We start from the raw sequence: 19,703 nt of genomic DNA on the forward strand, positions 1-19,703 counted from the left end.
GGTAGAGGTAGGGAAACTGCATGCTACATGCAGCACATGCTCTATGAAGTTCATCCATGTGGCTAGGTTTGTTACGTATTCGCAGCTTGTCTCCCTTCCCATCGAAATGACTATTCGATTAAGTAGTCTTACTTATTAAGACAGCCCTCAAATGCAGGCATTCAGGAGGCCAAGGCAATGCGAGTTTGAGGCCATCCTGAGGGGTTGGGGATTTAGCTCAGTGGTAGAGCGCTTGCCTCGGAAGCGCAAGGCCCTGGGTTCGATCCCCAGCTCCGAAAAAAAGAACCAAAAAAAAAAAAAAAAAAAGAGGCCATCCTGAGCTACACAGTGAAACTCTCAGTAAAAATGATTAATTCAGATTTGCAGCGGTGGCTCCCATAGCACTGGCTGTACTTGAAGAGACCTGGAGTTTTATTAGAGCAACCCCTTGGCACCCCACAACCATCTGCACTGCATTTCCAGTTCCAGGAGAATTTGATGCCTCCTTCTAGGCTTGAAAGGCATGGTGCACACATGCAGGCAAACATCTGGACACATAAAATATAAACAAATAAATCTACAAAAAGTGAAATATTAGTACCAAATTCTGTATTGTGCAAAGTACAGGAAAAAAAAAAAAAGGAGTGCCAGCATCTTACAGGTTCTGCTTAGAGAACGTGAGTTTCAGGAAGAGTAGGTGTGAAAGTGACTTCATGGGAACGCACAAAAGCCAGTGTCCAAATCCAAGGCCAGTGGGCACATCCAGCTCAGACCAGAACTTCTGGCTTCAATCAGGAACTGAATTCTACAGTGTTTTCAATAAACAATTCCTAGGTAAACAGCCCATTTGCAGCTGGGTTCATCTCATTTCTTAGGTTAATAAAAGCTGAGTTTACACTGTTTGGGGTTTTGTCTTCCATTTTAATTATAGAATGCAACCCCAGTGCTCAAAGGAACTCTGTATTTTCCCCCCTATTTAAGTCTTTTTCAAATAACAAATGGACCCATGGTATTATGTGCTTTCTAGTGTAGTTGTCGGGTTTTGTTTTATTTTGTTCCAGTTAAGGCTACATGCACTTAAATGGCATGTGTGTGAACACAGCAGATTATCCCAGGTGAGGGCAGGCTATTAACTCTATCATCTCAAACCTTTTTTTTCCTCCTATAGTACGCCTCATAGCATTGGCCAGAATCTTCCTCCACCACCTCTTCCCCCTCCTCACCGTCACTCTCACACACCTCTCATCACACTACACGGAGGCAGAAGGATCGTGATTTGTAGCCTGTGCTACAAAGTGAAATCCTACCTCAGAAAATCAAAACTAGCAAGAGTTTGCGAGATGGTTCAAAGGTTCCAGCACCCTTGTCGTAGCTTTCAACCATCTGTAAATCCAGTTTCTGGGAATCTAACGCCCTCTTCAGAGGCACTCCTTGAACATACTACAGATAGAATAAAAATTATGAAATACTAAATAAATCAATAACTAGCACTGTAGGCTTTTCTGTGTCCAGTTCCTATGTTAGCAACATTCAGACTTCATCTGTAATTCATCTTTTAATACAATATGAACCCGTAACTTGTTTTGCAAGTAAGAATTTTCAAGGACCCTGTCTGTATCCAAATGTCACATTTCAAATCATGTCATGAACTAAAACGACACACGCTTCAAAGCTAGGGCTTCTACTAGGGATTCTGAATGACCTCTCCTTAATTAAGGTCTTTAATTGTGCACCGTGGTTTGCCGGGCCAAGCTTTCAGAAGAAAATGCCCACTTGGCTGCTTGAAACACAGACTGTGAGGCATGTCGTTCCTAAGTGGCTCTGAGAAACTTAGAGGATAAACTCGATCCTTTGCAGATAACAAGGAGGTGAGTTAGCAAAGTTGAGGAAAAGAATTCCTACTCCAAACCAACCTGCAGTGGGCCTGCTGATGCTTCTGCGTAAAGGAAAGTGAGCGAGTGAGAACAGCAGGCTTGGGAGTGTTGGTAGGGAGGGAGACAGGATGGTCAGTGATGAGTGACTCAAAGCAAGGTAGCCAGAAACAGGACAACTCCACAGGTACAGGGAACCCACTTTCAGACCTGACAGAGATCATGGGAAATGTGGCTGCCCCTTATGCCTCCATTGGGTGGTGACAAGGCAGCCAGGTACCTAGCAGGTAGGTGCCTTGTCTCAAACATTGGTCATTTCCTCAGCTCCTAAGACAGCCTAGCATTTGCTCTGGTACAACTACCAGTGATGGCCAAGATCTTTATCACCACTATGATTTCTGTCACCAAGAATCACAAATGGGTGTTTCTGATACCACAGTCCGGCTTCGTTAGAGTGAGCCTGAGATGCACTTTAATGACAAATGGGGTGGAAATCTTAAGCCAGAACAACCACACAAGGCTGGATTTTTAAAGACTGACACAGCCAACAGATAGCTACCTAGTTTTGAACTTGGGTTAGGGTCATCATGAAGAACATAGAGTACCCAGTTTGATGTGAATTTTACACACTCAACAGCTGATTTCTTGCATGGAGGGCATGCTTAAGCAAACAAACGACCCACAGCTCACTTGAAGTGCAAATGCAGCTGGGCTTCCTATATACTCTTTTTCCTTACCAGCAAACAACTTCCTGACTCTATTGCATTTTTAACTTGTTTCCAAGTAGCAACCAGCACTGTCTCCAGATGTTCAAGTGTAGGGAGCGGCGAGGTAAAACAAAGATGGCGCCGACATCCAGTCCAGTCTGGTAGTAAGCGACTTATCGAGCATGCGCAGGCTTGTCCCCTTGCCAGGGCGGCCGTAGGATAATGAGGTGATCCGGCGCCCACCTGTGGTGAACAACGGTACAGTGCATGCGTGGGTTTTGCACCTGGCGCCAGTTGGCCGGGACATTAATATGCAAATGAGGGATTTATGCTCCGCCAATCCCTGAAGGACAATTAGCATAGCCTCAGCCTGCTATGTATATAAGGCGAGTGCTTTTGCCGCTCGAGGTCCCCATATCAGCAATGAAGGTGGTCCTGCAATAAAGGCTGTTGAGAAGAATCCGACCGTGTTGCGTCTTCCTTGCTGGCCGAGGTGGGCGTGACATTCAAGGAGCAGCGGACCTGGTGAGGCTCAGTGTTCAGGTGCTGCTGACAGTTTGGATATGAACTTGAAGCAACAAGCATTTTGTGACTCTTCTCCTTTCTCATGCTTTGCCTTCAGTCACTTCTAAGCAGAACTTTTTAATGCAGGCTATTCTGCACTCACTGTCTGTAAAACACTTGTTTTCTCAGCTGAGCAGACATAAGATGCCCAGTATCCTGCATAAAAGTGGTGAGGTTTAAAAGTGGTTTCCTGTCGTTCCTCATCTCCAGGCTTCCTACTTCTTCTGTCCCTCCCTGACTCCAGGGCCCTTTGTTGGCTGTAAAACATCAGCCCTTATTTCTTGCTGGGAGATACAAGATAGAAGGGCCTGGTGTATCCTTCATCTAACACCCCTGCTTTCAATAGGCTAGTGGAGGAAATATTACTAATTTAAGAGATGTGCCCCAAAGTAGAAACATGTCCAGAGTCCCTTCAGCCTCCTTATCCTGTTCCCTTCGGTTATGGGAGCCCCCTTAACCACTGCTGGGGCTTCTGGTGGTCAGCCCCTACTGTGCCTGTCTTGTTCCAAAGCAGCTAACCTCTTGCTTAACTGTGTGCATGCACCAATAATCTTTTATTATGTCATCATGCATTTTAGTGTGGGACGGCTATTATGTTTTAGAGGCCCCCATTTAGATTTATGAGCAAACGAGAAAGTGCGTGTGTGTGTGTGTGTGTGTGTGTCCGTGTTGAAATGCAATCTAATTAATCCAAGTGCATTTGTATGCCTATTAAAATTCACCTGTCTGGATTTTTCCATTTATCATGATTATACTGAGAAAGGGGCTGCCACCCTGTTTAATACCAGATGATCTATCATCAGGATGCTTTTAGTAATATTGTATTATTACTAATAATAGGAATGACCATCACTCTAGACTCATATCCCAAAGGTGCCTCAGAGCTCTCCTTGTGTACAACAGACTCAAAGATAGCCTCATGGAACTCCAGACATGGGGACAAGCCATCTGGTTACAGCTGATAGTTAGTGCCTTGGATTCTTCAGGCTGTAATCCAAGGCCATTGCTAGACCTAGAAAAGGGCTCACTAGGAACCAGCAGCTATTGGTATACAACATTAGGCACAGGACAATAGTCATGGGACCCAGCCAGCCTTCCCATACGGAATCTGTGGCCATTTCCACAATTGTCTCACACCCGAGGACAGCTCTGCTCACTCATGAGTTTGCACCCCTGTCATTAGGAAACATGAAAACCTGATAATCGATGGAGCCAAACATCAGTGATAACCCCAGGAAAAGAGGCACTGTGCTCCAGGGGAGACCCTGGGATGAGAAGGCTGACGTGATGGAACCTCAGTCTTCAGCTGACAGCTCACAAAGAACTAGAGTGCCGACGCCACTTGAAAAACAGGAGCTGAGTGCTCAGTGGAATTAACCCATTTGCATCTGTCCAGCTCCTCTGGCAAGCTAAAGATGCACATGGGTGAGAAGCGTCACTGGCTGTCTGTATCACTTCTCCCCTCCAGGGTACGGGTCTGCATTTTCAACAGCTCTAGCTTTAGTAGTCTGCAACAGGTTCCATACACACCTTCCCCGGCCTGAGCACCCTTCGCACTGCCTCCAGTAGAAATCTCAGGTTCCTCTGAACTGGAAATGCATTGGCCAAGGATGAAAAATTCACCAGCTTCAACTGGGACCTCTGCCATACACGACCATAGAGGACCAAACACACAACTCTTAAAGCAAGTCCATAGCAATCTCCACAGCCACCATGAGCCCCTTTGGGACAGTCAGGGTCACCAAGAGGCTGCAGGAAGTGTGGGAGGTCTTCTTTGGCTTAAGATAATGCCCATTCAGATAAGATGATGTGAGCAATGTGGTCATCAGCCCTTCTAGTCCATGTACTTGCATCGAGAAGAACGTCAGCTTGGTGCTAATGGATCTTTATCCGTCTTTAGAACTTGCCGCAGTGTGTACGTTAACATAATAAGAATAAATAAATCATTTCTAGGGTTGCACACACATGGGAGACTCTGAAAGTGCTCTGTGGTGATTAAAGTTTGAGAAACTTCAATCTGATATTAAAAAAAAAAAAAACGAGAGGAAAGGGAGAGAGAGAAGCCGTGGCAGGACAATATGGCGGGTGCGTAAAGATTCCATGCTGTACCTTTACAGATTGTTACAAATGTTCTTAAGGGGTGGATGGTACTGGGCTTTGTATGTTTAGGTGGGCAATTATATCTTACCAATTGGGTCCAAAAAGAAAAAAACCAATCATTTGTTGTGACCTTCAAATACATCCTTGGGTTACCTACCCAGAGTGGGTACATGCTGGTGGGAGTGGGAAGTGAAAGGAGTGGGGTGTCCCTATCTGAGCCCAGAACTGCAAGCACCCTCTCACATCACCAAAAGGCATACGCCACAGTTTCCATGGGCAGAGGCATGACGATGGCACATGAAGCTGGGTAATGAGAGGAGGGGGCCTGAGTGTGCTTGTGGATGGGTAGAGGGGGAAGGCTCCACCTCAACACTGATGCTTTTATAAAATAATTTCTTTGAAAAAGTGCTTAAAAGACAGGTCCTAGAGAGATGGTTCAGTGCACCAATGGTTGAGCGCACCTGCTGATCTTTCAAAGGAATTCCCAGCAACCAATTGGAGGCCCACAACTATTTGTAACTCCAGGTTCTAGTGATCTGAAGTCCCCTCTTCTGGCCTCTGCAGGCAATACACTCACCTGGTACATAGCCATACATGCCAGCAAAACACCCATACACAGAAAAGAATAGATAGGAAAAGAAGAGAAAAGAAAAGAATATCCACTTAGTGCATACCATGTGTGTTCTTTTATGACTGGGTTACCTCACTTAGGATGATATTTTCTAGTTCCACCCATTCACCTAAGAATTTCATGAAGTCATTTTTTTAAATAGCTGAGTAGCACTCCATTGTATAAGTGCAACACATTTTCTGTATCCATTCCTCTGTTGAAGGATATCTTGCTTCTTTCCAGCTTCTGGCTATTGTAAATAAGGCTATGAACATAGTAGAATCTGTGTCCTTGTTTTATGTTGGAGCATCTTTTGGGTATATGCGCAGGAGTGGTATAGCTGGGTCCTCAGGTAGTACTATGTCCAATTTTCTAAGCAACCACCAGACTGATTTCCAGAGTAGTTGTACCAGCTTACAATCCCACCAACAATGGAGAAGTGTTCCTCTTTCTCCACATCCTCATCAATATCTGCTGTGGATGTTAGCCTAAAAGCTCCAAATACCTAATATACAATTTACAGGTCATATGAAGCTCAAGAAGAAGGAAGACCAAAATGTGGATGCTTCAGTCCTTCTTAGAAGGGAGAACAAAATACTCATGGGAGGAAATACAGGGACAAAGGATGAAGCAGAGACTGAAGGAAAGGCCATCCAGAGACTGCCCTGCCTGGAGAATCCATCCCATACACAGTCACCAAACCCAGACATTATTGTGGATGCCAAGAAGTGGTTGCTGACAGAAGCCTGATATAGCTGTCTCCTGAGAGGCTCTGCAAGAGCATTACTAATACAGATGAGGATGCTTGCAGCTAACCATTGTACTGAGCATGGGGACCCCCAATGCAACAGTAAGAAAAAGGACTGAAGGAGCTGAAGGGGTTTGCAACCCCATAGGAAGAACAACAACATCAACCAACCAGACCCTCCCTGCAGAGCTCCTGAGGACTAAACCACCAACCAAAGAGTACACATGGAGGGACCCATGGCTCAAGCGGCATATGTGGCAGAGGATGGCATTGTCCAACATCAATAGGAGGAGAAGCCCTTGGTCCTGTGAAAGCTCATTTCCCCAGTGTAGAGCAATGCCAGGGTGTTGAGGTGGGAGTGGGTGGGTGGGAGTGGGAAAACTCTTCAAAGAAGCAAGAGGAGGGGGAGGGGAGACAGGAGATGGGGAAGAGGTTAACATTTGAAAGGTAAATACAGAAAATATCCAATAAAAAAGAAAAGACAGGGGCGGGGGAGATGGCTTAGTGGTTAAGCACTGACTGCTCTTCCAGAGGTCCTGAGTTCAAATCCCAGCAACTACATGGTGGTTCACAGCTGTCTGTAATGAGATCTGATGCCCTCTTCTGGTGTGTCTGAAGACAGCTACAGTGTACTCATACATAATAAATAAATTTCTAAAAAAAAAAAAAGAAAGAAAGAAAGAAAAGACGGGAAAAGAAAAGGAGAGAGAAAAGAAGAAAAGAGAGAGAGAGAAGAAAACAAAAGAGAAGAAATAAAATAAAAATGCTCAAGATTCAAACAAGCAGAAGGTAGAATGACTTACTTTAAATCCTAGCATCATGGAAGAGAGACCGGTAGGTCACTTTGAGTTCTGGCCTGCTCTTCAAAGTAGATTACAGGCCAATCAGAGATACATACATACATACATACATACATACATACATACATACATACATACATACATACATATTCAAGCAAATTCTCAACTTTTTTGAACTTTATTTCTGAAAACTGATATTGTGGCAATGGGTGGTTGGACAAAAAGGAGAGCAAAATTTTCTCGAATTCAAAGACATTTCTTCACACTATGACAATGAGATTTACCAACAGTTAGTCAGTTAGCATGTTGGCTCTGTATTTTTGAGAATTCACTAATCCTGGATCTGGGGTACCAAATGCAAGAACTGTAGTTCTGCATTTGACAGGCAGAGACAGTCTGAAGGATGCAGCTTGTGGGTATAGATTATAGGAACTATTCTATAGGATCAAACCCATAAAGTTTTGATCCATTCTTCTTTTAACTTCTTGGCATGGTGCCTGAGACCCAAAGGTATGTGGCCTTGAATGAGATACAGTCTCCCAACCCTTCATGTGCTTATTTTATCCCTTTGCTATTTGAGACAGGGTCTCACTATAGAAGCCACTCTGGCCTTGAACTTGCCATCCTCTTCTTTCACCCTCTGTCTCAACACCCTTGACCCCTCAAAATGCTTTGTAACTCTCACCGAAGATTCATCCAGATCTCCAGCACCATGACCCATTACCCTATCTTCAGGCCTCTTTGCAAGCAGTGGCCTGGGTTGGCAACCAAGTTTCTACTTTCTCTATCCTGTTCCCTAGCCTCAGAAAAACACCAGAAGGATGACTGAGAAATCTACCCCCAGAACATCTTCAGAAAATCAAGTACCATCATTATTAATTCCCCACTGTTTGGCTGGGCTGAAAGCCACGGGTGTACCAATGGGAGAGTTCTGGCTCCCAATAAATAAGCTGGTATCCTTTGGGCAGATGTTGGGCCAGCTCCGGCTGTCAAGTGATGCCCTCGCCACAGAGGCAGACACAGCACAGGCGAAGCAACGCCTGCAGCCCCGCATCTTCTGCTCATCCCAGCCAGCAGTCTGGAACCTTGGCCACATTTGGAAATCCATCTCCCTGAACCGACGCAGACAGCTTAATGAAGCAATATTTATGGAGCTGATACCACGGGGGATGGCTGCTCCTTTTCTCCATCTTCTATTTTTAATATTTGATCTGGCAAACGTATTATTAAAGGAATATTTCAAGTCTGATTACTCTTCTATTTGACTGTGTGTGTTATTCATGCACGCTCGGTGTCAGGGGAAATTACGCCTGGTTTGAGAGTTTTATTATGTCACTCTTTCAAAGAGCCCTTTGCTCTACTATAATTACCATTTCCATGCGAGGCTACAGGTCCCTGGCTCATCTTCGTCACTTGTTTTGTGACCTCCTTCTATTACCCTGTTCCCTATGACTCCCAGCAGGACTCTTGTCCTACGGATCAGGAACTTTCGTTACGAGTAGTGGTCTCCCTGGCAATGTGAGTAGTCATTTCGTGTGTCTTGTTTGGCTGGGTGCTGTTTCCTGCACTGTGCTCTACATTAAGCCAAACAGAGGATCACCCTAGTATGGCCTATCCTTGGCTGGGAGCCTTGGTCAAGCCTAGGTTTTCAATGTCTTGGGGTTCTCAACTCCTTTTGCCTCTGCTTTTCCTTTCTCTAGACTCTAGATGCAACTTGAACCACTTGGAAAATCAACCTCTTTTGGGTAACAAGTTCTATTTAGAACTTGGTTTTTAAAGGTTGGAGGGACCAATGACCTGAGATTCTGTTTCATCAGGAGATGGACACAGAGGTCAGGCTATAGAGTCACCTTCCGCTGATCCACCGAAGGATGAGGCCTAGCTCTTCACCAACTCAAAATACAAACTGCACTCATTGTACGGTTTGTTGTTGTTTGTTTCCTTGTTTTGATCAATTCTTTCCTGTTTACTTTTCTTAAGAGAACCAGGTGGCCTACACTTTCATCTATGCAAGGCAACACAGTCCCTACTACATAACTATTCAGCGGTGCCACCATGGCACTGAGGAAGCCACAGCACACCCAGAGCCCCGAAGAGCATAAAGCTTTCTTGGAAGAGACAGGCAGCGAGTTGGATTTTCTTTGAATTGGGCACACATTCTAAAAGAAAAAAGAGAAAAACATTTTTGTTAAGATTCCATTGTGAATGGTGTGACAAACTGATCTTAGCACTCAGGAGGTTGAGGCAAGAGAATCTCCAACTTAAAGACATCTCTAGCTGCATTGAAAGGTTTGGTTGAAACAAAAGGAAAGGGCAAGAATGAGAGGGTGGGGAAAGGGAAAATACTCAGTTGGCATTTAAAAAAATAATTTTGTTATGTTTCTTCTCCATCCTTCTGGGAAATGTCACATCAGCCACCTATAGAGTCAATGAGTCAACATGAAAATACCCAGTGGACTGAACATTTTATTCCTCTTGAATTTTATCAGAGAAAATCAAAGAGAAGACAGGGAATCAAAGCCTAGTCCTAGACTCAAGTTCCTTCTGCTTTTGGGTAACCCAGCCCGGCTTCCAGGCTGTGGTAATGGCCTCCATTCACTCTCCTTGTCCAGATGCCCACTAACAAGCAGATCAGGCTGCCACCTTAGAACCCGTATCTTAGCTGAACCAGCATGTGATTAATAAATGAGAGATAATAAACATGATACTACAGAAAAGAAAATTGAAATGAAGAAAAATAGGTGCAGAGAGAAGACAGAGACGTCTGGGATCTTTAGACAACAAGGTGAGGAAAGACATCTCTAAGGAAAATCCAGCAAGGTAAGATTGGCAGCTCAAGAAAAATAGAGCAGGGAAGAGTAGGCTGGGCTAGGGTACAGGTGGGACTGTGGGTGCAGGTAAGGATTATGAGGCCATAGCTAAGACACAAGCAGTAGCCAAGAAAGCGCACAAGAAAGCATGAGTCCGAAGAAGAGGGTTGGTAAGGAACTTGCTGATCCATCATGCTAGTGTCTTGGTGAGGGAGATCAGGCCAAGTCAGAGTCCTCATCACTGTCCACTCCACCCACCTCCTTTGGAAGCTGACATCAAAGCATGCTCTCTTTGTCCCAAGGACTGTGGACCCACTGCTTCTATCCTTTACTTCTTATGCACTTGCCTCAATCTTATTTTTCAATCCTTGAAATACAAATAAAATTGCGTGAACTCTCAGAACATCAAACCTATGCCCATAGCTGATGGATAGCTGCTGAAATTCCCCAACTGACCAGTAGCAGGCAGGACCTGCCTAATGAAATCCTTCAGCAAGGATTAGGTCATCATCTTTGGCAGGCAGTCCAACTTAAGATCCAGTTGCCACCCACATCTAATTTCCACTGACTTAAAGCCCCACAGATATTTTTTGATTTCCCAACAGCTGCCGTTATACAAAATTGAAATGCAAAACGGACAATATGCCAAGACAGATGTTCTAGGAAATCTGATTAATTCCAGAGTTGGGGAAGGCTGGAGTGCCGCCTTCCTCAGCATATTCTTGAGCAGAGCTGCTCGCAGGTTCCCTGGGTGTGTTTGGATGCAGCTTTATTACATTTCACAACATCCGCTCAGCTCTAATGCCAGAAAACCAAATGTTGCAGAAATGAACATTGACGCCTTACATCCTTAAAAGCTCCATGAGCTCCTCCATGAAGCAAGGTGCTCTATAACTATTCCCCATTTATATATCTCACCATAGCTCCTGTCAAGCACACAGCCATTTACTCAGACCCAGACTCTGGTGGAGCTTGTGAGGGACCAAGAGGAGAAAGTTGGGATAGGAGCTTTCTAGATGTGTGTAGTCATGCCTGGGTGACTTGGTCCTCATCTGTATGATGGGCTTGTCGGCAGGGCCAGATGGCAATCCAGAAAGATAATGGGGATTCTGTTGACAATGGAGGGTATCCTGATAAGAATGGGTGTATTCATCATGGTCTCCTTAGGGGCTACATTCCATTCCCATCCGGCATTCCCTATATGAACTTCTCCCATGCTCCATAAAGCTATATCCACAATGGCTCCTTCACTAGGCTTTCCCCACAATGAACAGAAGAAATGAAGAAACAAGTCATGAACTCTAGCCCAAACTCTACTTTATCCTTCATGAGAAGGATAAGGTCATGTATATGTCAGTGGGTTTTACATTGCTGTGATAAAAAAATATTTAAGAAAAGCAAAATGAAGGTGGAAATAGTCATTTTGGATCATAGTTTCACAGCTTTTAGCTCCAGAGGCCTGCAGTGAGATAGAACATCATTGCAGAATGCCACAGTGAAGCACAGCCAGCCACTTTGTGGCAGCCTGACACAGAGAGACAAGCAAAGATGAGGCCTGGATGAGATTGACCTACCCTTCAATGGCAAACCCCCAGGTGCACCCTGTCTTCTCTTGTCCTTGACATCACTGCCCCTCAGGGAAGTAAACCCTGATTCCTAAGCACCCTGCTTAATGTAGTTCTGGGCTTCCCCCGACAGGAACTCTGGGAACATGCAGAGGCAACCTGCAAGCACGAGTACTACAGTAATGAGTGCCCTGATGGGATTGTCCAGCCTACTGTACCTACAGGTGCTGAGGCCTTCTACCCTCAAAACCCTGTAATGACCACAGGTATGAAGGTCACTCTTTGTATCATTGTCCTGAATCCTGGACACCATGGGCCTCAGTTTTCTGTTACATATAGTAAGTTCAAAGACAATGTTACCTACTGTATGGCTCTGTACACGTGCATATGCATGCATGTGCACACATACACACACAACACACACACACACACACACACACACGCATGCATGCATGCATACACACACACAAAGCTTGGCAAATTAGCCACTATTGTCTCAGGAGGTTAAGTCTGTGTTTTGGCCTGCAGATTTTAGATCTGCGGCTCTTCTCCCCACCCAAGTCTCTCTCTAGCCCATCTCCTAGTTTTATAGTCGTAATAACAGAACTTCCCACTGATGACTCCCTGTGCACTTTCTTGTTTCTGGTTGACATGGAACTCCAGAGAAGCAGATCCCTCACCCCTATGATTCTTCCATGAGTTTACAGTCCCCGTGGATACTGCCCGGAAAACTATAGGTTACACAATGAGAAGGACAATTACCCTGCTGAACTTCACAGCAAAAATGCCTCACTGTTTGAGGTGGTGAAGTTCACAGCCAGGACCCTCTACTTCCAGGCTAGTAATTACAATAGTTGGGAGGGTCTGTGAAAGTTCCTTAAGAGTGGAGTGTGTGGAACTGAAGAGTAGAGAAGGCACATCTGGACAACAACCAACTGCACGTGTGCAAGGGCCCCATGGAATCTCTCCCTGCGGCTATATCAGTTTGCGTGGAAGGAGTTGAACTGCAGTATCAAACATCCCCAACATCTTCAGGATGTCTAGCACAGTGAAGGGTTTTTTTCTTGTTGTTTTGTTTTGGTTTGGTTTGGTTTTGTGTTTGTTTTAACTGCTTCTCTATTAGGTTCTTCCAGAGGACTCTGGTCCTTGCTACACTCTGGAGTTCAGGCTAATGGAGACTGTCTTGACACTAGACAGAATTCAGCAAAGCATGCACTGATTCTGGAGCTCCTGTTGAAAGCAATTCATATCTCTGCCCTTCACAACTCATGGGCCAGAACCAGTCACAGGGACCTCTCCACCCTTCCACGTGCTCACGGAGCAAGAAATTGGTCACACTTAGTTGTGTCACAGACAACCACCACCCTTTCTATGTCACTACACTGGAGGATCTGGGAAGAGGGTGACAAGAGTAAATGTCATTTAAAGCACATGCTGTGCCAGAGTATTCCACACCCTTTGCACACAATAACTCCATCATTGTCAATCCACATGGATACTCTCCTAGACATGGTGGGTTAAGGTTAAGTCTTCTGTCCGGACCCGCAAAGGACTCCAGCCACAAGGTATAGTTTCTCTAAGCTCCCCTTCCCCATCTGTAAGACTAGAGATAGAATTCCTGCCCAGTTTTCTCTCTAACAATCAGAAATTGATTCCAACTAGAGAGTCTTCAGGAAACCTCCACCACCACAAGACAAAGGGATTGACAGAAGCACCAAGAATTTCACTCTATATTGAGAGGAAACCTGTGGACATCTCGCTTGATGAATAGGGAACTGCATCTTATCAACAGTGTGTATAGATGTCAGAATTTCAGAAGGTGAGGGGATGAACAGGCCATTGAAAGCTTTGCATTTTGTCAAGACAACAATTATTTATAATCACTGTCATTTCACAACAGAGAGGGCAACATAAGGCCAAAGGCATGGAGAAGGTGTAATTTCAGAATAAAGGAAAAGGTACCGCCTAAATTAAATAAGTATAACTATACAAAATATCAGTCCTCTCTGCTTTCCTCACTTCACTCAAAATCAGGGCAAAAGTCAGGGTGACCAGCCCCTGAGAGCTGGCAGTCCCACTATAGATGGCAGGCAGAGGTTTTGTAGCCACAGTGAATGAGTTCCCCTCTAGTAAGTAGGCATCTGGTGTCAGCCATGAATAACTGATGAAGCATTACAGGTGGAAGATCAGAAGGAGGTCCTCCATAAATCACCCATGACCTCCTGATCCATACTTCTATGCTACCCTCCCAGTGCTGGCTTAGCTTTGGGATGATGATGCTTCATTATCTCCTGTGTTACTCAGAAACAGGGACAAAACCTGAAAAACACAGTAGGAAAAGTAGGCATTTAAGTCATGGTTTCAAAGATTTACATCAGGTGTTGATTGGCTCCAATACTACATGTTTCTGGGACTGTGGTGAAGCAGAGCATTGTGGGGGAATGGCAGGGCTGTTTTTTTCCCATGGAAGACAGGAAGCAGAGAGCAAGAATAAAGATGCAAGATAAAGATCTCAGAGTCTTGCCTCCAAGTAAATTTCAGTACCCACAGGCCCACCCAGCCCAAAAGTATACTCAGATGGTGAATGTCAGTTCATTATCCCACTGATTAGGTCAGTGCCCTCAGGATCTGTCTTTAGAAATGCTGTCACAAACACAGCACATCCAGAAGTGGCCTTCAGTAGCTTCCTTGGCCACTCTAAGTCAAATGAACTTAGCTATGACAACCTCTTCACAAATCTCTTCTCTGGCTACACTGATATCTCAGGCTCAGAGCTCTCCTAGAATACTTGGGTTGGGCAAGTAGATGGACCTTTCTTTAAAGAACTTCCCCCAAGTCCTTTCTCCTTGATTATCTGCTCTTGATTAAAAGGCCACGAAGAATTGATTTATCAAACCTTTAATGCTCTGGTGCAGCAGACTCATCTCTCACGGTAAGCGTTGTCCAAGGACTGCCACTTTGATGACAGAGTGGAAGCAGACAAGTCCTGCTCACACCATGCTAATGGTCTCAAGGCCAGTCTGCTGCCTTCTGCTTCTTCCAGGCTTGCACTAGACCAGCACAGTTAGTATGCATGACACTATAGTCTAAAAGAAGAACCGATGAGGTTAGAGCTTCTTCCTAGGAATTGGGAGGAGGACCAACCTGGGCATATTGGGAATATCATGATATCAGCTGTATTTCTATCCTTGCATATTTTGCATAGTCTGCATATTTTGATGGTAAGTTCCTGAGTCTCAACTCTACTCAGTCCAAGCAATGATGGGGTTCTCCTGGCTTATGCAAATGAAGAGTCTAGTGTGAACAATCTCAGCTGCACAGAAAGCTTCCCTTTCCTATTCCTAGCTAGAGAAAATGCTGGCTTGGCTTGGACTGGACACCATCTCTGGTATACTTCATAGTTACTGTTGGTAGATACCATGGTGAAATCAAAACAAAATATAAATAAAACGTCATCTTTTCTATATGAGCACACAATCTTGCTGGGAAAAAAATCATCAGGTAACTGATGATGCTGTGAGTGACCTATGCACAATGCATCTGAGAGCTTGTGGTCCACTATAGAGCACAGGTTTACAATCACTCATTTTTGCTTCTGGGTTTAGCTTCTTTAAGTCCTTGGTCTACATGTGCTTATCAAAGCAGCATGGTTAAGAGCCAATTCCTGCCCATGTAAGAGATCTACATTTGAACCCTGGCTCTACCATTCATGAGGTCTGAGATCTCACACAAGTGTGATGATTAATCTTGACTGTTAACTTGATTGTAATGAGAAATGCCTAGGGGATTCATAAAGCCCATTCCTGAGTGTGTCTGTGAGGGCATTTCAAGAGATAATTAGATCGTGAGGGCTCTGCCCTATGAATGGATTCATCTCTTGATGGACTTATAATAGGGTGTCATTATTGGAAGGTGGTGAAAGGGAGGAGCTTTAGGAGAAAGTGGGTCATTGGGTGGGGGTTACTTGGTTCAACATCTATCTCTCTATTCTCTTCCTGCATTTCACTCTCTCTACTCTGTTGTCCTAGGACATCTTCTTCCATACACTCCTACCAACTTGCTGTTCTGTTCAAGTGCTTGAAGCAAGCTCACCAGTTGAGTGAACCCTCTGAAGCCGTGAGTCAAGGATATCCTGGCTCAGATCTTTCTGTTGCATATTTAGTCACAGTGATGGTCTAGTTTGCTTTCTTTTGATGTGTCAAAACACTAACCAAACACAGCTTCCTGAGTTAAGAGTTTAACTTATAGATTATAGCCCACTGTGGACAGAATCCAAGGCAAGAAGCTTGAAGCAGAAATCACAGGGAAATATTGCTCATTGATTCATTCCCAGATTCACAGTCAGCTGCCTGTCTTATGCAGACAGCCTAGGCCCACATGCCTAAGGATAGCACCACTCACAGTGGGCTGAGCCCTTCTATACTGATTAGCAAATAAGATGTCCCCAAAGACTTGCCCATAGATAGATCCAATTGAGGCAGTTCCTTAATTGAAGTTCTCTCTTGACAGTGTGTGAAAGTGGTAACAAAACTAACCATGATAATAAAGGAAAGGTAGTGAATGCCGAAAATGAGTCAACTTCTGCAATAGAAAGATTATTAATTCGTTGTTAGTTGCTGGATGGGTGCTGGGGTTTGCAGCTCCTCTGCTTGGGGGAGGGGCTTGTGATCACTAACACTGCACAAACGTAGGCAAAGATGAAGACAATATACCACCAAGCAGGGCTCTCGGGCAGAAGCTTCGCTTAGGACAGAAAGGAACCTGATGTTTCCTAATGACTTGACTACAGAAATCTTATTCCTGAGGAAGGATCTCAATGAATATAGTAATGGGGTGGGGTTTAAATGGGCCTCAAAACAAGATCCAGAAACAAAATATGTGAAGTCCTAAGCCAAGGACCTCAGCAAGAAGTTGATAATATGTCATGTGGAGACAAGATTTCACAAATAAGCCAAGGAACCCTGTGCAAAAAGACCACTAATACTGGAGCTGGAGAGATGGCTCAGTGAGGAGAAGTATTTACTCTTCTCCCAGAGGACGAGAGTTCACTGTCCAGTATTTATGTTGGGCAGCTTACAACCTCTTGTCATTCCAGTTCCATGTAATTGAATACTCTTCTGTTCTCTGCAGGTACCCATATGTACACTCAAACACACACACACACACACACACACACACACACACACACACACACACACACACACGTACATTCAAATAAAAATAAATAAAATCTTTAAAGACCACTAACACAGCACTGAAAATGGCTTGCCCATGGGATATGATTCATCAGAAATCATAATTCTGTAGGAGAAAAACTGATCATCAAATCCTGCCCACCATGGACCTCAAGGAGCACCACAGACATTGAATTTACATACCCAGTGGGAGTCACATAACTGCACTTTGAAAATCAAATCAGAGCCTGGAAAAAGCACGTTGGAATCTAGTTTCTTATGGATTATTCACTTTTCTAAAATACCATTTCATCTTGTACCTGACCAATAGGACAAAACCCACTTTTCTAGGCTAATATTCAAGGCCCCCCTACTGCTCGTGAATAAAGCTTACACAGAGAATACATGGATGTTGGAGAGTGGGAAGGTGTTCTTAGGGTAAAATTTCATTGGCTGAGGCTTAAGGTTCTGAGGATATCTCATTTGCATGGAGAGGCATTCCAGGAAGTTGAACCAGTAACTTTGCCAAGTACTATGTGACATTTCTTAGTTAGAAGATTGGAGTCGGGTCATATATATAGACCTTAATTCACCCGAATAAACTGTATGTGTACAACTGTTTCATTGAATGATGTCTAGAAGAGCTGTAACACTGAAATCTTTGGAAACTACACCCTCGGCTCCCTCTGCATTCACTGACAGAACAGGATCCTGCTGACCCATCCATTCTGGCTTTGCTCCATCTTTCCCCATCTGTATACTGCAGTGCCTGGACACTCCAAGGAAAGAAGCAGAAATTGGAACCACGGAGGATCATGAGTTTGAGGTTAGCCTGGACTACTGTGGTGGTCTGAATAATAAATGCCTCTCAGGGAATAGTGCTGTTTGATGAAATTATGAAACTTTTAGGAAAGTTAGGGAACCTTGTTGGAGGAAGTGCGTCACTTGGCATACTTTGAGAGTTTATAGTCATTTCCCACTTCCAGTTTATTCTGCTTCCTACAAGTGGATCAAGATATAATGCCTCAGCCTTCTGCTACTGTCTCTCTGCCATCATGGATTCTCCTGTAAGCTGGAACTCAGATAAATTCTTTCTTCTGTTACTTGCTTTTCCTTGTGGGATTTGTATTGGTCAGGATTACCCAAGCAATAGAAAGTGATTAATATAGCTTCAAAGTGAGACCTTACCTCAACAAGAGTAAGGAGGAAGAGGAAGAAGTGGGAGGGGAGAACAAGGAGAGAAACAGAGGCAAGAGAGCTATAGAAAGATGAGGACAGCTGCCTTACTGAGTCCATAGTGAGGCCAACTGTGTGACCAGCTCCATAGGCACTCCTGAATCCCATCAATACCATTTTTCTGATTAAGCCAACATGAGTGTTTTCTGTTCTATGTCCACCCCACCCCGTTAATTATCCAAAGATGAATTTCAGTCATTTCTGAGGCACTCTGAGTCGAGAAAATGCCTAACAAAATAAAAATTGAGTATCTACAAACTTCCTGTCACTCTGAAGTGCTTCCTTCACTTGTGTCCTCACCAGAACTCCCAAGTTATCCCCCAACTTAGGATAGCACTGTTGAAAGAATAAGACTCAGTCCATGGACAGTCTACAATGTCAACAACCCAAGGAAGGACTCAGAGGGAACCTCTCATTGGCTCCTTGATTAACTCCAGACTTAGCTGTTAGCATGTCTCGCTGCCATTTACAAAGCACATCTGCGTGCGCTCTAGTCCAGTAAACAGGCACAGTTTATTTCTTGGGCCAGTAATTCTTTTATTTACTGTTTTGGCTTTGAGTTTGTTTCCTTTGTAAGTCTCAGATCATCAGTTTGTCTTGTGTTGCTCTCCTGGTGTTGGCTGACAGCACTTCCGCCATTCTCTTCTTGTTTATGTCCATTTGTCATGAGTCCTATAACTTGAAGCAGTAACTGGCTCTGTCAATCCAGACCAGCTTGTTGTGTGGCAGAGGCATCTTGGAGGTGTGTTTTACAACCTTAATTCTTGAGAGACTCTGTTCCAAAGCCACTCAGCAAGTGACCCTGAACTCTTGACCCAGAAGCTATTGCTTCAGAAACTTCAAGGATAATAAATGTTGACAAGAAGTTTTTAAGCCATTAGCTTTGGTGTCACATGTTCTGCATCAAGGGATAATTAATACAAGCAAGACCCTCACTGCAGCTAAGTTCCTCTCACATACTTTTCTTAGCACATAAAAACAAAATCCTTCTGTCACTGCAGAGTTGATTTTAGAAGGACACTGAAACTGAGGTATAATAGTACCTTAACCCAGTGACCACATGGTGCATCTGTGCAGTGTCACAGCTTTGGTATAGGTGACCAGATATATCTATATGTCCACAGCCTTTAGCAGAACAATGTCCAGTGGAGACTGGGAAGTCACCACTATACTGTCCATCACTCCTACCAATATGAATACTAAAGCAGTCCCAAAAATCTTGTTGAGAGGGATTCCTCTACTGTAGGATCAGGGTCCAGGCTGTGGACTATGGTCAAAACCACAGCAAGAGAACTGTGCTGGCAGCAGGTTGTTGGGGGAGCTGTTGCCAATTCGACCTGTTGGTTTCCTGCAGCATGGCTGGGCCAAGGTGCACAAGGTTGCTTCATTCCTTACTGACTCAGGCTCTGGATGCCAAGAGCTGAGGGAATGAGAGGGCTCACATTTGTGCTGAGCACATGCCTTCAGCCAAGAATTCTGGAGGCAACCCAGCCTCTCTCATCCTTGTGGACAATGATAGATCCATCTTCTAATCGCTAA

General features: G+C 44.4%; 1 long non-coding RNA gene and 1 other non-coding gene across 2 annotated transcripts in view; one reads left to right on the plus strand and one right to left on the minus strand.

The window, feature by feature from the left end:
• The first annotated feature begins 203 nt into the window (after positions 1–203).
• On the plus strand, positions 204–278 carry Trnap-cgg (transfer RNA proline (anticodon CGG)). Its single transcript has one exon. It is a non-coding gene; the product is annotated as a tRNA-Pro (tRNA).
• A 9,024-nt stretch (positions 279–9,302) lies between these two features.
• LOC108349455 (uncharacterized) overlaps positions 9,303–19,703 on the minus strand; it is a 37,499-nt gene continuing 27,098 nt past the window's right edge. Inside the window, exon 3 of the long non-coding RNA XR_005499024.2 lies at positions 9,303–9,538. This is a non-coding gene — a long non-coding RNA (uncharacterized LOC108349455). The remainder of the gene's footprint in view (positions 9,539–19,703) is intronic.

This window comes from Rattus norvegicus, chromosome 1 (assembly GCF_036323735.1).
Source record: "Rattus norvegicus strain BN/NHsdMcwi chromosome 1, GRCr8, whole genome shotgun sequence".
Lineage (NCBI taxonomy): Eukaryota > Metazoa > Chordata > Mammalia > Rodentia > Muridae > Rattus > Rattus norvegicus.